Below are 18460 nucleotides of genomic sequence, written 5' to 3'. Positions count from 1 at the left end.
TAAAATATGTTTCTTATATGTTTTGCTGATGATATTGTTTTGATTGATGAGTCTAGAGCTGGGGTTAATGCTAAGTTAAAATTATGGAGACAGACATTGGAAGCAAGAGGTTTTAAGTTGAGTAAGAGTAAGATAGAATATATGGAATGTTGGTTTAGTAAGCAACGAAGTAGTGATGGGAGTGTAGTGAAGCTTGGTGAGCAAGAAATACGGTGGATGACTGTTTCAAATATTTGAGATTTATTGTTCAAAAGTATGGAGAAATTGATGGAGATGTAAATCATAGGATAAAGGTTGGGTGGATGAAATGAAAAACTGCAACCGGAGTGTTGTGCGATCGTAGAATGCTATTGCGGTTGAAGGAAAAGTTTTATAGGACGACAATTAAGCTCGCTTTACTATATGGTACGGACTGTCAAGATACATCATATTCAAAAAATGAGTGTAGCTGAGATGCGTATGCTTAGATGAATGTGTGGAAATACAATAAACGATAAGATTCGAAACAAGGAGATACGTAAGAAGGTAGGCGTTGCATCCATTGAAAATAAGATGAGAGAGAATCGTTTAGGGTGGTTTGGACATATTCGGTAAAGGCCTAATGATGCTCTAGTTAGAAGGATGAAGAAATGAAAAAATATATTAGTTAAAAGAGGTCGGGGTAGGCCTATGAAGACTTGGATGAAGATGATAGGAAAGGATATGAATGCTTTGAACTTCACCGAGGACATGGCATTGGATAGAAATGATTGGAGGAGAAAGATTCATGTGGAAGACCTAGAATGATTTTCTTTTTTGCTTCATATCGCCAACCCCAATTGTTTTGGGATGAAAGCATAGTTGTTGTATGTTTCAGATCAGCTCGAGGGGGCACATAATATGTTACACATATTTATACCACATTTTTAACAAGTGGAAGCAACCAGTACGGCCAACCAAGATTTGTTTCACGAGCCTAGTTCGAGACCATGAATCCCATTTTCTCACCTTTTTTCTTTTACTGAAAAATGTATATGCCGATGATATTCTAAGAAACCCAAATCTAGTTCTTTATCTGACTTGCAGACAAACTCTCAACGACTCAACCTTGGTCCCACTTCAGGTTTTCCTTTTCTTGCCCAAATCCTGGAAAAGGTGGGGTGCTCCCCATGAGAGAGAGAGAGAGAGAGAGAGAGAGAGAGAGAGAGCTTTTGACTGACATTTTTCACGAAAAGGGTGATTCGGAGTCTGAAAAGCTCAAGTGATCTTGATATCTAGGAAGCTGTAAAGCATATTTTTATGTTGAAAAGCAGGTTTAAAACTAAATAGAAAAAATGGGAGTAAAAAGAGTATTGAGTTCTCACACTCCTAACGCCTAGATGGCAAATGCATTTGTTGTAGGGTAATCAGCTCCATGCTGCAAAACAGTAACATCTGAACTAAACTTTGTCCCACTTCTTTCTTTGCTCGTGGGCATGAAGCACACGAGTTGCGTCCCTGCACTGTCGAATACTCACCTGATTTTGTCCACTCATGAAAATCACACTCTAATACCCAATGCTGTCATTATCGGTACCGTCGTTTGGGCCACCGTCTGTATCGGCCGATGCCGATACTCAACTGAATCATTCTGTATCGGCACAAAAAAAAAATTATTATGTGTCAAAGATAACGTGACATGTGTTAAAACGATTAAAATAATTTTAAAATAATAATTAAAAAGTTTTTTGGTATTTTTATATTTATAAAAAATAACCGATTCAGGCCTGCAGCATATCGAATATCTGCCGATACACACCGATATTGTATGGGTGACGTAATTAGGATCCAATAAAAAATACTATTTTTTGCACGCTTTACATAAAAAATACAGATCTTAATTGAAACTCAGACTTAGGTCTGATATGAAATTTCATAAGCCATGCTCGGCTGGGTACGCTAATTGGACCGCATGGGTCCGTACTCAGATAGTTAATTAGACTTCTTTCTTTTTTACAAAATCTTGAACCAACTGGATACAGTAAAGGTCAGAATTGAGTCATGTCCAACTAGGGGTGTCAATGGGTTGGGTTTTGTTCAGATCTAGGTAGAATCAGACTCAAACCTGTTTTGAGATTATGGTATCAGGTCTGGACCGGACTCTAATTGGATCGACCACAAGAGAAACCATAACCGGATCCTATAAGGATTACATGAACCAGACCCGAACCGTACTCGGTAAAACAATGATTTTTATTATTTTTATATTGAAAAATTGCAAATCTTAATTGACAACGGCCGAGCCCGGGTCTGGTATGAAATTTCAAAAGCCATACCCGGCTCTAAGTATTAATCAGACCCTTCACCTCTGTCCCGGATTCTAACCAGGCCTTTTTTTTTGGATTTATAACCCGAAGAAACAGCACCCGGCACAAAGACCTGGTAGTATTGGCTCAGCCTGCCATTCCTGTGGTCATTGTGCCAGCAGCGGGCCAATACCCTTACCCTTACCCTGACCCTGACCCTGAACCTATAGGGTTTGGTACCCATTGACAGCCCTATGCCCAACCGATGACACCCTAGGCATGTCATTGGGCATTATCACGATTGGTATATGGGTTATTAGTAATTTATAAAAATCTGCCTAACATAAACAATATTTTTTTATTATTTTGTATTAAAAACTCATGTGGCTAAATCAATAAATGAGGGTGTTATAATAAAAAAAAAATTTATTTTTAATAAATTAAGTGTTTTGTTCACGTGATTTTTTTGCATAATGGGTTTATTAAAGGTGGATATTAATTACCTTCTCAATAAGAATTTGGATTACAAAATTTTGAAATAAAATATGATTGTTCAATTAACCACAAATTATCATTGGTATCAAAATAAATTAGGAATATTAATGAATAAATTAAGGGATAAATTTTTTTAGGGAAAAAGATATAACTTAAGGAATAATCATTGGTATCAAAATAAATTAAGCACCCACAAGTTTTTCTCCATTCATGCATTCAACCTCATATTGCCCATCCTTTTCATAAGAGTCTTGCTCATCCTCTTTACCAAACTATTATGTTATGTTGTGGTAAAGTGACAAATGATTCTCTTGCTTCTACAAAACTCTATAAACTCATTAGACTTATACTTTCTTTTATTTGACTCATATATATAAAGGTAATGAAATGTTCAACTCCACCGTTAAATGTTAAATTTAGCTAATGGAGTTTGCATGCAAATAGTATAAGATGCCATGACTCATATGTTTTGAGTTTTGAAAGTTGCCTTGCATTGCTTTCTCAATACACAAAATTTGCAGAAATCTGGTTTACATGATTTAACATAATTTAATATGCATGCTACAAGAAAAATGTTAATTAGCGGCAAAAATTTGCGATGAATTTTTTTCGTCGCAAATTTGTGATGGATTATCTAGAGGAAACTATCCGTCGCTAACATTCGAATGATTTGTGAAATTAGCGACGAAAAAAATTCTGTCACAAATTAGCGACGAAAAAACTTTCAGCGCTAATCTGTCGCTACTTAGCGATTGATTAGCGATGGCAGTTTTCGTCACTAATTCTCAATACAGGAAAAACATTAATTAGCGACGAAAATTTGTGACGGATAATTTTTGTTGCAAAATAGCGAGAGATTTTTTCCATTGCTAATCCGTCGCTAATTAGCGACGGAAAAATTCCCTCACTAATTTCGTCGCTAATTTTTGATTTAAACCGACCCATCTAGGATGTGAAATTTTCCCTCTCTCTCCGTGCAAAATTTAAATCGACCTCTTCATCGTTCGATTTAAACCGTCTTCTTCGTGGAGGGCGACAAAGTTCGAACGACTTATTCGTGAAGGGCGCAAAACAGTTCGCTGTGGCCGGGTTGACGCCATCACCGACGAGGTCATTGACGCAACAGAGGTTCTTCTGACGGTCGTTTCCTCGACCGTCGTCGCCAAAGCATATCAAGGTATCCCTGGCCAAGTGGCAGGGGCAAGCGAAGCAGAAGCGGAAGGGCTGATACCGAAGGACGACGATGAGGTAGAGAGGCCGTTGGACAAAAGTTTCATGGTGAAGTACGAGCTCGAAAGGGGACATTTCGGTCACACCTGTTTGCTAGGGCTTGAAAGGGCGAAATCAAAGGCCAACTCGTCGCCGTGAAGATCATCTCAAAGGAAAAGATATGCCTCCAATTTGGAGTTGTTGAGCTTTCCTTTAAGATGGTGGTGGAGGAACGCAGGAGAGTGCGCCGGTTCAGAGGTGCACTCTCCTGCATTGTGCAGAAGACCCTGCAGTGGCGGGCCGGGCCGGACAAGCTAGAAACCAGGTCGGGAGGGCATCAAAGAGCGCATTGGAGAGCACACTGGTTCTGTGCAGAAGACCCCGCAGTGGCTGGCCGGGCCGCTCGGGTCTAAGACGCTATGCAACGCCTGTGGGGTGCGGTACAAGTTCGGCCTATTGCTACCGGAATACTACCCGACAGGGAGATTTTTTTTTAAATTTAGCGACAGATTAGCGACAACTAATGTTCATCGGAAAACCAAATCTGTGCTTATTTAGCAACAAATTAGCGACAAATCATGTTTGTCGCTAATCTATCATAAATTAGCCACAAATAAGTTTTGTCGCTAATTAGCGATCATAAATTTGTGATGGATGCTATCCATCGCTAAACAGTTTAGCGATGAATATTTTCCGTCGCTAATCCACGATTTTCTTGTAGTCTCTTTTATGAAGTTTCATTGTATATCTTTCATTCATATGCCCTAACCATATATGCCAATAAGTAGTTTGATTCACAGTGAGCTCTTCATTGGTGGATATAGCTGCTCCACTTGAAACTGTATTACCTATTAACCTATATAAGTTTTCTATTAGTTGACCTTTTATAACTATAAAAAATCTTTTAGTTACCTTAAACTCCACCTTGCTGCACACTACAAGAAAACCGTGGATTAGCGACGGCCTCTATCCATCGCTAATCCGTCACTAAGCCGTCGCTAAACTGTTTAGCGACGGCTTAGCGACGGATTAGCGATGGATAGAGGCCATCGCCATTTTTTGCTCGCTAATTAGCGAAAAAAATTATCTGTCGTTAATTCCGTCGCTAATTTGCGACAGATTAGCGACGGACATTATCCGTCGCTAATCTGTCGCTAAATTTTTAAAAAAAAATAAAAAAAAATTGATCCTTGTCGGGCGGTATTCCGGCAGCACTAAGCCGGACTTATACCGCACCCGACAGGCATTGCATGCACATAACGATCGCTCTGCCTCATCGCGAACCGGCGTCGCCGTCCTCCATGAACCGGTGCTCTCCGGCGTCGCCGTCCTCCATGAACTGGCACCGTCATCTTCCGTGAACCGGCGTCGCCGTCATCCTCTGTGGACCGGCGTCATCGTCTTCCATGAACCGGCGCCAACGTCCTCCAGCGATCGCCGACCGTCCTCCGTGAATCGACGTTGTTGTCCTCCGTGAACCGGCGCCGACATCATCCAGCGATTGCCGACCGTCCTCCGGCGTCGCCGTCCTCCGTGAATCGGCATTGTCGTCCTCCGTCAACCGGCGCCGACGTCCTCCAGCGTTCGCCGACTGTCCTCCGGCGTCACCGTCCTCCACTCTCATGTACATGCTCTCCAATAAGCTCTCCGACGTCGCTCGGTTTAAATCGAGCGCGGTCGATTTAAATCGAGCGCGGTCGATTTAAATTTCAAACAGGGAGAGAGGGAAAATTTCGCGCTTGGTTTAAATCAAAAATTAGCGACGGATTAGCGACGGAAATTTTCCCTCGCTAAATCCCTCGCTAAAATGTTTTTCTTGTATTGAGAATTAGCGACGAAATACTTGTTGTCGTTAATTCGTCGCTAATTAGCGACGGATTAGCGATGAAACAACTTTCATCGCTAATCCGTCGCTACTTAGCGACAGATTCATTAAGAAAGTTTTCTCTAGCTAATCTGTCGCTAATTTGCGACGGAAAAAATCCGTCGCAAATTTCCGTCGCTAATTAACATTTTTCTTGTAGTGGCAAAAGTTCAACTACTTACATCTAAAACACCCAAAAACATTAAACTTTTCTTAAGTTTGAGTACATGTAGTCATGGTTCTTATCACTCCATTAAACATCTTGAATTTTGTTGTTCGTATTTCTCTGATCTTATATACAACATTATTACCCATAAGTATGGAGCCATCATCATAATTTTGATTTATATCAAATCAATCTCTATGCGGGCACATATAATAGGTTAATAGGTAATACATGTAAACCAGGTAGTCCTTGCCATAGGTCGTCACTTTCAGGATTTAAGGGGTTATGCATGCTGATCTCAATATATCCATTTGCACACCATGAATAGAATAAATGAGACTTCAATCTAGACATAAACTCATCACAATGCATATTATTAATAATCACACAGATATGTTATCACAAATATAATTTCTTTCTAACACGCATGACATACCATAACTAACATGTATATCACAACTAACATGCATATAAAATCAATTCATAATGTCAAGCATGAAAATTTTATGCATGTAAAAAATTATCATGCTAATCATATTTATTTACAACATTACAATAACATGCAATGTAAAAATATTTATTTACTTCTAAAATTGCTCATAATATCTCTTACCTTAAATGCGAATATTGTTCTATAGATGAAATCGAGTCTCAAGGTACTCTGACAGTAGAATCTGGTTATTACATAAACATATTTGCATTAATGCACAAAACTTCTTACAGAATTACTAAAATATTCTTCCTGAATTAACTCATGAAACCTCAATGTTGGTGTCACTAATTTAACCAAAACCAATGAACCAGTGGATTTCTCTCTATGATACGAGTCTCACGCACCAAACCACACTCAATTATGAGTTTGAGATGCAAAGTTATACTCATTTTATCAAAATAGATCTCGGGTACCTAAAAGGATATTTTATTTATTTCAAATTTATGTACAATCCGATACTAATTCACCACCCAATTAAGATCTATTTATGATTTGGATCCAACCCATTCCGGCGTAAGCCTGACCCGGTTGGTCATCTGGTCATGCTTGACCAGGCCCGGCCAGTCCAAATGGGCCTGCCAACCCGACCTGCCCATTGTCTAACCCTATGTACCGGCCACCTCAAAATCTTATATGGATCATGACTCATCGGGGCTTGGGTGATCAATAGTCTGACCTGATGGCACTTGTAGGTGCCTGATTGCTTCTTGCTTTGTTGCCCGAACAATTGATTACAGTTTAGGGGGTTCAGACTGACCTGGGTCTGGTTAATGTCCGACCTATTGACATTGGTAGGTGTCTGATTGCATCTTGTTTTGTTGCTTAGGGACCCAAACAACCTATTACAGTTTATCAGGTTTATGTAGTGCAATCTTCCAAATCAAACATAGCTAAATGGTTGGAATCTGTTTGGGATTTTCGCACCCGAAACATCAAACCAACCAATTTACTGAATAATGGGATTTGTAGCCCCCATCTGTCAACTGTAGGGTCTAGTTTAATTGAGTTCAATTAGTGTTGATCATAGGCTAATTCCAAGTCCAGTGTTCAGAACAGTCTGCCCCGGGCTATATATGTCTAAACTAAGCAGTGAGTCACAGGATGCAATTTCAAATAAATCTGCTTACGACCAAACTTGAGTTTGTTTATACCAAAATCCAAAATTAGGGTAAAAAAGGTAACTAGATTTTGATGCATACAGACCAAAACATCTATGGATGGGGATCTTGCCAGTACCAGACCCTGATAAAAACACTTCATGGCATCTATTATAGTCACCACATCTACATCTACTGGAAGATGCATCAGTTCGGTGGTTCTCAAGAGAACAGAAATTGGATGAAGCACATGCACAAGATGGAGACTCGAGGGCGAGTCACCTTCCAACATGGGAAGGATGAATAAGATTGGAGCAAGACGGCTAGGTTTTATATATAGATTATTCCATTTGGGATCAATCTTATTATTGGATTTTTTATAATTTGATTTGGATCTTAATTAGGCAACAAATTCATTGATTTTTCTTTTCAATTCTCTTTGATTTTTGGACTGATTTCCCTAGATTGCTGCTACTATTTTTTTTTCTTTTTACTGTTCACGGTGTTGCCTCTCTCCTCTCCGTTCACGCTATTGCCATTTCTTGCACTGTTTACATTCTCTATGATGTTACTTTTCACGTTGTTGCCTTTTTCTCCATCATTCACGCTGTTGTCATTGTTGTTACTGTTGCCATTCTCCTCTCCATTCCTATTTACGTTATTTCCATTTCCTTTATTGCTGTTCATAATCCCATTGCTGTTGCCATTCTCCTCTCCATTGCCATTTACGTTATTTCCATTCTCTTCACTGTCCATGACCTTATGTCTTACCTTGTGGATGGTTTTAATCCCATGATTTACTTGTTATTTTTTCTTTCAGTTTTTGCAGATCTTATCCTATTGCTGTTGCCATATTCTCCTCTTCAATGTGATTTACTGATCTGTTGCCTTCAACGTCTTCAATGTGATTTATGTACATCTTAACATTTTGTAAAATTTCATTGGGAATAGTATATAAGAGGACATGACACGATGGATCACGAGTGATGTTATAAAATTCTTAAACTTGTAATTTACTTATCCTCTTACAAGTGATGTCGTAACCTGATCACGACGGATCTCGTTTTTTAAACTTATGATGATATTAGGATTCACACCATCTCTCACTAAGCATGCAATGATGTAGTGTCTCTATATTGTTAAATCACCGATGACCCATTCTCAGTGGTGGCTGCACTCTGGCCGTGAACCAGGTAGCCCTTGCACAGGTCGTCACTTTCGGGATTTAAAGAGTTATGTATGCTGATCTCAATATTTTCATTCACACACCATGAATAGAATAAATGAGACTCCAATCTACACATAAACTCATCACAATGCATATTATTAATAATCACACAGACATGCTATCACCGATATAATTTCTTTCTAACATGCATGATATACTATAACTAACATGTATATCATAACTAACATGCATATGAAATCAATTCATAATGTCAAGTATGAAAATTTTATGCATATCATGGTCTCACTAAAAAATTATCATGCTAATCATATTCATTTACAACATTACAATAATATGCAACGTAAAAATGTTTATTTACTTCTAAACTTGCTCATAATATCTCTTACCTTAAATGCGAATACTGTGCTCTAGATGAAATCGAGTCTCAAGGCGCTTTGACAATAGAATCTGGTTATTACATAAACATATTCACATTAATGCACAAAACTTCTTACAGAATTATCAAAATACTTCTCTCTTATTGACTCATAAAATCTCGATTTTGTCACTAATTTAACCAAAACCAATGAACCAATGGATTTCCCTCTACGATACGAGTCCAATGCACCAAACCTCACTCAATTCTGAATTCGGGGTGTAAAGTTATGCCCATTTTACCAAAATGGATATCGGGTACCCAAAAAGGTATTTTAGTTATTTCAGATTTATGTAGAATCCGATACTAATTTACCTCCCCATTCAGATCTATTTATGATCTGGATCCAACACTGTCTAACTGGATTCAGATCTATTACTTATCTGGATCTAGAACAGTATGACTGGATCCAGAACATTTTGACTAGATTCAGACAGTCTAACTGGATCCAGACCCATTTCTGATATGAATCCAGGACTGATCCAATTAGATCCAGACCAGTCAGTCTGGATCCAAAACAGGTCCAGATCAAGCTGGATCTAAACTAAGAACCCAGATTCAGTCAGACTGGACCGGTTTGGTCTGACTCGAGTCGATCCAAGCCAGTTCGGCTCAGACCCGATTTGGTCTGAACCGATTCAGTTCAGACCGATTCGGTTTGAACCGACCCACACAAACTAGTTCGGCTAAACTCGGTTTGGTCTAAACCGGTTTGACTCGAATCGGTTCAACCAACAATTTTTTTCTTTTTTCTTTTATAGTGACCCGACCTTGGGTTCGGTCTGGGCGTGACCCTGATCGACCCTCGGTTTCACCATTTTTTCTTTTTTTTTGAATGAAGACCTGGTCTAGGCGCGACCCAGACCGACCCTCGGTCTGTCCTAAAAAAAGCCGAAAGGGGCAAAGCTCCTTTCATTTACATAGAGGGGGCGACCACCGATCGACCCTCTCCTCTGTACCCAACAGGGTACGAGTCGACAACAAGCCGACCGACCCTTCCTGTGACAGAGGGATCGACCACTAGCATCGACCGACCGATCGATCCTCTCTCTCTTTCTCTCGCATCTTCTTTGATTTTTTTTGTTCTTTCTTTGCAACACTCATCTGCAACCATGACTACGTACCGGCCCTCAACCTGCCGAAGACGAAGAAGATGAAAAGAAGAAGGGGGAGGATGCTCACCTTGCTGCCGTTGTCACCGTCGCAGTCGTCAATAAGCTCTCCTCACTCACTCTCTCTGTTTCTTCTTGCTTGAGTGAGGGGGAGGGCACACCGTGAGGGCTATTTATAACCTTCACGGTGGGGTGGAGGATACCCCCCCCCCCCACCGATGGTGGGGTGAGGTTTATCCTCATCCCCGATTCTTTTCCACGGGGAACACGGTTTTCCAAATGGCAAACCGACTTTCCCCTCTCATTTTTTTTAAACGGTTATCCCCTCCGACAAGTTCGTAGGAGGGGGCGGGGGGGGGGGGGGGGGGGGGGGTACAGTGGTTCACTGGTAGTGCTGGCCATCGGTGGCCATGGTTGTCATAGGTAAGGAGAGGCTGGCATAAGAACTTTGGTTGTTTTCCTGTCGGCATTCAGGCTTCCAGTGGCTGGCAGTGTGTGATCAGTGGAGACTCGTCGTTGGCAGGTGGTTGTTCTGTTGGGTGAACCTGTATGACGGAGGGCTATTGGACGGGATTCGAATGGTGGTTGGCCCTCCACCAGCCAAATCTTGCAGCAGAGAAGAAGAGAAATCAGATGGGGCGAGAGGACAGTCAAGGATACTGGCAGGTGCTCCGCCAGCCTGACATGGCTGACAGCTGGTCGTCGACCATGCTTGCAGCATCCTGCCATGCTGGATCTTGGTATAGGAAAGGCAGGTAGCCGGCCTAGAACAATGGGTGACTCTCGCGTGGCACGAGCGAAGATGAAGGTTTGGTGGGTCGCAGCAGGGAAGTCTGACGAACCAAAATGAGAGAATAGTGGTGGTGGTGGTTGTTGAAAGTGTTCTCCACCTAGGTCAAAGGGCAGTTGCAACTGTGACTAGGGGTTGCCATGGCATGACCGTCTGACAGGAGTGTTGGGATTGTAAGGATGATGGGTGACCACTATAAGTTAGTGTTGGAATGCAAAGCAGGTTATATGTTCCCCCCCCCCCCCCCCCCCCCCCGAACAGGGCAGTTCGTTGGAATGAGTCGTGTAGCCATGGGACATTATTTGTTGACTACCAAGCTCTCAGATCGAGATCTGCTCCCCGAGTCGAATAATTGGAGATATAAAAAATCCAACAGGATGAGATCTTAATACCAAATTGACTTAAATCGATTACCCGATTCACAAAGAATTGCGCTATGATCTATGATCTACACTATCAACTACGAAAGAGAGAGTAGAGAATAGGGTTCAGAGAAAGAAGGGAAAGGAGAAACCAAGTTTAGAATAATCAATCAAGCTCTACCATCTACACAGATTCTCTAACTCTAATTCAAGTAAACTACCAAATATAATAACCCACTTAAATGATAAACTTATCCTAATATAATAAAACCCTAATATTACGCCTAATACAAAAAATCAATATCCATTACAAATGAACCATCATGCAAAATGATCCAAATACAAATGATCCAAACGATAAAAACTCAAATTATGAATCGGATCAAATAGATCCTTATGGACCCAGGTCTTCTCAGCTCCTGCATCACTATCTAACCCAAATTCCTATCTTTTGATATCATTACTTTGCTCCTTTGTGACATTTAGAAATTAGAGTTGCGAGATCCTCCCGAGAGGTGAACTAATGCTGCTTGCAGTCAATTCCATCTTGACCAAGTAAGCCTTCCTTTTGTTGGCAAAGTTCCCATGACTCGAGAATGACAATAATTCAACTGCCAAGATGAATATGAAAATCCACCGCTGCTTGCAGTTGTCTTTATCTAAAATGGAACTCGTGCAATTCCCAAGCCTCCCCAACAAATTAATCATGTGAAGTTGGCATTCACTTCATTCATGTGATCAGACCAAGATGGTTGTGACCAGCTTACCCCTTTTCTTTCTTTAGACAAACCGACTATGAGATTTGAGTCCAACTCACGGGACCCTAATATCAAAAACAACTAAAACATAACCGTTTTACTTCTATAAGCTGGATCAAAGGCAAACTGCATCAATTTATGTTTATTTGAATCAAACAGGTCTCAGTTGAATTGGTTGACCTTTTGCTGGCGTCCGGCTTGTCTTGAGCATAGTTAGCAACAAGTGGAAATGGCAAAAAATTGCTAAATACTGAATTTATGCTTAAAATGTTTTTCCATTAAAAAAAAGATGGACGACAAATGGTACGAAAAATGAATTACAGCAAACGAATATATGAGCTCAAGTCGGTTTTAATTTTATATGACAAGGTAAAAAAAATAATAATTTAATGGTGTGTGTGTTGGCAGAACTATATATGAGTGCAGCCCCTATAGAATTTAGATACCAGACCACTTGGCCACTTGAGATCTGAAGTGTTCAGATTTGAACAAAGCATTGTTTACTTCAAGATCAAAGTAGGTCACTCTCATCAACATGAAGTTCGGAATGGTTGACAACTTCTCACCATGCAAGACGATATACATATTTAACGACATTTGATGCAAGTTGCATCCAAGAAAAGCCTGTCAAAGTCACGATGCATCGTTTCCCCTTATACAAAATGAACTGATCATGGCTCTGCTCACTGAGCCCACTTAGGGTATGTTTGATGGCTTGTTCAGGGTTAGCCGAAATGAACAAAAAGAACGGAAGAGAGCATTGGTTTTGTTCATTCTGTAACAACTGTTCTAAGTTTCAATGTTTGTTTGAACCGTACTCAAATGCTATGTTTCAATTGTTCGTTGTTTGATGACGATATGGGAACAACTTGAACAGTCAAGAATAATAGGTCAAATTACTTTATTTTAGATGGCCTGATTCATCTACCATTTTACATGTTCTAACAAATTTATTATGGTTTTTTGTTCCAATATGGATCCAATAATGAAATTATATCTAAAAATCATGATTTTTTGGCTATGAATATAGATTTTTGCTCCAAATATAATTTTTTGCCTCGAATATAGACTTTGAATGGCATTTTTGCCCTAAATATGGATTTTGCTCCAAATAAGGATCAAATTGTATTTCTGTAAATTATGTGAATTAGGCACCATATAGAGACAAATCCAAGAACTTCCAGACACTTTGATCCTTAACAACCATGGGATGCAGGATTCAGCACCATAAAAGAAAAAAAGAAAGCAAGAGCAAAAAGCAACAACACAATGGCCTTCCAAAAATATCAGATTGTTTCAAAGAAGAGAATAACAAATCCTGGAGATATCATGAACCGTGCAAGTTTAAAATGAAGGATTATGAAATGAATAATTTTCATTAATCAGATCAAGGCTAAAATCTCTACAATTGGCCATGATCAACTTCTCAATAACTTGGGAGCTGATAAGTTGGTCTGTATAACTTCTCAATAAGGATAAACAACATGCAGGCACTTCAGAATCTGAAATCCCCCCAGTAGCACCAATGGCTAAATCAAAGATCTTGAATCTCCTCTCACGGCAACTTGACCTTGGCCACTTGAGTGCATCTGCATCGCTGTCACATGGGCAAAAACTACCACGAGATCACACCACAATATAGGCCTTCTTTCTGACTGTTGATCTAAATTTCTCCAGAAGAGGTGCCAATGCTCTCACTTCATTGACAAAAATGAGCATAGAACATGGCATCTATTTTCACTGGGTTATGTAACCAGTTGAGAGAGCACGCCACCATTGATCATCACGGACTTGGACTATATCCTTAAAAATTACAGTGGTCTCAGAAATATAAGCAAGTCTGAGTTTAGTGTCTCCCCATGTCTCCTTGTCTTTAGAATCAACTGGTAAGACAAACGAGCATGCATTCTTATACTTTTGGAGTTGGTAGCTGCAAGATTGAAACACAAATAATACGTGAGCTGAGTAGCTATCAAACACACATCATGGCCAAATTGAAAAACAGATACAAAAGGTGAAAATATACTTATTTTTACAGATAAACTATAGGTTTTTAACTTCAGATGAATTTAAAGCACAAGGATAGGCTCAGGGTTGAAAAGAATCCCTGATAAGTGCAAGAATGTAATGGAGTCATGTAGTTTATGAATCTGAATTGGCAGAACATAAAATGCATAATATGTGTTAAGAGGTACAATTGCTACTTTACAGAGTATGTGCAATTGAATATAAGTTGAAATCAACATTTACATCTAGTAATTCAACCACAGTTTGGAAATCAAATTTTATACATTGACATACAAGTTAAAGATTGATTACAGTCAGCCTCATACCTGAGATGAAATCGGGAGCCTGCGATTGAGGTGACCGACGATGGTGGTGGTGCGAGATAGAGGGCACAGAGAGGGGGGAGGCCGAACAAAAATTACATAGAACGGTGGCTGCAGAATGCGTCTTTCGAGCGTGCTCGAAGAGCGTCGGCAGCAGCATCTCCTCCATCCAAAGGCGTAGCTAGGGGGGGCAGGACTGGGCTCCCGAAACAGTTAAAATATTTTTTTAAAAGCCCAGTCCTAGCCCAGCCCTTATTCCATATGAAATAGTTTTTTATCCATTTTTGTAGCCCAGCCCAGCCCTGACTGCAGCAAATAGTTTGATTTGTCCATATGAAATAGATTTTTATTAATAATTGTAGCCATTTTTTTATTTTATCTCAATTTTTTTTTCGGGGCGCTGCCCCCGAACCCCCGACTATCGCACAAATAAATTTTTTTTTTGCTACACCCCTGTTTGCCCCCCCCCCCTCACATGAATCCTAGCTACCCCCCTGCCTCCATCTTCGGTTCCCCCGTTGTGCTGCCCAAGGGACGCCCCTCTTGGGGCCGGAGGCGGTGGTGCCGCCACCCGCCGCTCCAATGGAGCCCTTGCACAGAGAGAGCACACACAGAGAGAGAGAGAGAGAGAGAGAGAGAGAGAGAGAGAGAGAGAGAGAGAGAGAGAGAGAGAGAGAGAGAGGGACGGATCGACGGGTCTGCCTGAATTTCGCTGAGAACAGCGTATCAAACATACCCCTCCTACTTTTGTAGGTAATTGGGCAAATAATCTGGCAAAATCTCGTATACCAAACAATCACAATGAATCTAAAAGAAGATGGTGCGGACCTTGTCACATCAATGGCAGATTAAAAATTAATTAGGCAATACCCGTCCTGCATGTGAGATAATCTGGCCTTTAGAAGAGTTATGAAAATGCTCTCTCTCTCTCTCTCGTATCACCCATTACATGATTACAACACTATCAAGTATTGATATTTTTCTATGAGAACATGATCACTATAAATCTAGACAGATGCCTAAAGTTGTGCAAGTGCAAAAAATGAATGAGCAGAGGAAGATGGGACATGTACATCCATCTTTATTGCTATTATCTTTATTGCTATTGTTTGTAGTATCGAGCTTCTGTCTTGTGAGTTTCCTTCATGCTTCTCTCTCGTATGAATACTATGAGAGTTCATGCCCTCCGTTAGACGCCCTGGTCAGCAGAGCAATGGCACCAATCTTTTTAGATCCTACAGCTGCTTCTTCTGTTCCACGACTGCCAGGTTCAGGTGACTAATGCCCAACTACCACTTTTGTTTTTCCCAGCTAGGAAGCTAATCGATTGAACCACCGTGGTGGTTACCCACGTGGTCAGTGGGACCTGTGTCAAGCTGAAGGCTCGGGATCGAATCCCACTGGTGCATGGTGGGTGTCATTGCTTTATCACGGTTAGGGCACGAAAGGGTGGGTGGTCATATGTCCTCAACCCGGAGTTTTACCTCACAGGGACGCAGGGCCAATTAAGTGACCCGGTTCTTGGTTGAGGTTTTCCTTTGTCATAAAGAAAAGGAAGCTAACCCATTGTTATTATAAGTCGTTGATCCGAACTCATAATCTTGTATAAGCTCTCGAGAAGCGTAACCCCTCTCCCGTTTTTTTCTCCATGTTATTAACAGGATGCATGGTTACTCATTTTTAATTTGGACCATGTATCACTCAAGTTATTTAAGTTTAATTGTATTTTTATTAAAATAAACCCTACAAGCTGAGCCAATACAAGCAGCAACGGCACACCTGGTTAGGTGGGTTGGCTTAAAGTGTTCAAGTTGAAAGATGACACGACTTCGATACTTGGATCTCCCAGGTTTTATGAGTGGATGATATTGCATTAGAGCTAGCTGGGTTCACAACCATACTGGTCTATGCCGATGAGAATCCGGATTTTGCTTTGCTTAGCAAAAAAATAAGACCAGTCAGACACAAACATTTCCAGTTTATAAGAGACAAGAATATTTTTTTTTAGAATTACTGCAGTCAAAGATAGGATTTTATTTTTGGACAATCCAAGAGAAAACTCCATCACCGACAGCACATTGGCTGGCTACTAATTGGTAAAACCTGTAAGGTCCCCTAACCGCCGGAGAGTACACCCAGTAGGGGATGCCACCTGTGGGATTCGAACTTTGGATGTCCCCTCAACTTGGTGACATTCACAAGTCACTCTTACCAGATGAGCGAGAGCTTGTGAGCAGTCAAGACAGGATTACCATTTAGAGTTTGAGGGAATATATTTTTTAGCATATGACCTCCGGAAGGCTGCAGATAGGGGTGTCAATGGGTCGGGTTTTGTTAGGATCCAGGTAAAACCAGACCTGGCCCCAATTTTCGGGTGTGGTATCGGGTCCAGACCCAGGTTTAATCAGACCCACTGTAAGAGAAACCATACCCGGATCTGATAAGAACTACATGAACCACACCCGGGCCATACCTAGTAAAACAATATTTTTTTTATCATTTCTACATTAAAAAATTGCAGGTCTTAATCAGAACTCGGGTCAGGCCTGGGTCTCGTATAAAATTTCACAAACTATACCCAGGTCCATGTATTAATCGGACCTGGGTCTTAATCGGGTCTTCTTCTTTATCACCATACCTGGACCCTATATGGTTCGATACTGGTCAGACCCATAGAGCCCCCTAGCTGCAGTTAATAATTGGCATCCGTAGTAAAAAGCCTAGTGACACAATAACGTCACAATTTCACATGATAGAACTCAAAGCTCACTTTTGGAAGTGGTAAAATGACTTTTGTGAGCCTCAAAATATTTATTATTATATAAAAAGCACGGGATGTACAGAGATGAAAAATTTTCATCATTATTTCTCTGCCTTTTGAAATGGGAAATTTTTTAATATGTAATGACTCGCAGAAATCATACTCTTTGAAAGCACATGGGAACATTGTTTTCCAAATTATCATTTCACATTTTGTTGCACTTCCAAATGTGCCCAAGGGTTAGTATCTATGATTCTAATCACAGAGAGAGAGAGAAAAAAGGATAGTAGTAGCAGTTGTCATCGTTGCTGTTTTCATTATTGTTGTTTCAATCTGAAATAGAAGTGTTATACAGGGTTGTGATGCATCTATAATGTTGGACTCAGACGGAGAAAATGTGAATTCAGAGATGATTGCGGGTCGAAACTTTGGAATAAGAAAGAGAGAGGTGCCATACAGTTGATCAAGGAGGTAGTGGAAAGTGAATGTCCCGGTCAAGTTTCTTGTGCAGATTTAATTGTCATGGCAGCAAGTAGGTCAGTAGCCATCTCTGGGGGACCTAGAATTATGGTTCCCCTTGGCAGAAAGGACTCGACCACAGCTAATAACTTGCAGGCTGATTGAGTTACTCAATGTTTTCTCTCCATGGGCATGACTACGGAGGAATCCGTTGCTATCTTAGGTATGTTTATTCTTTTTGTTGTACACACACGTTAATATATGTATAAGAGTGAGAAGGGAGTTAGCTGCCTACCACGGGAGAACGGGGTTTTTGAGTTTTTTTTTTCTTAAATATGACCATGCAGATGCGTTCTACATGGTCGATTTGTTAGGAAATACATTTGGATTACTTTTTTTATAAAAACAAGATTGTTTAACCCTTAAATATTTATAAAGATTTTACACCTCAATTTTTAAATATTATATAATCTTACCAGCATGTCAGACTAGAATGATGCAAGAGTCCATTCATATAAAATCAAACACAAAGAATACACTTTATGGTTAGATTCGAGGAAAACGTGGAAATGAACCACTCAAAAAGCCTATTAGGCTAAGGTAGGCATAGAGAGGTGATAGGCAGGTACTCTCTACTAACTACAATCTAGTTTGAATCTCACTATGCGTGTTATTTTGACACAATCTAACCTCATA

Source organism: Nuphar pumila, chromosome 7 (assembly GCF_984573655.1).
Source record: "Nuphar pumila chromosome 7, dmNupPumi1.hap1.1, whole genome shotgun sequence".
NCBI classification, from domain to species: Eukaryota; Viridiplantae; Streptophyta; class Magnoliopsida; order Nymphaeales; family Nymphaeaceae; genus Nuphar; species Nuphar pumila.
Note: the sequence above shows the minus strand (reverse complement) of the source record.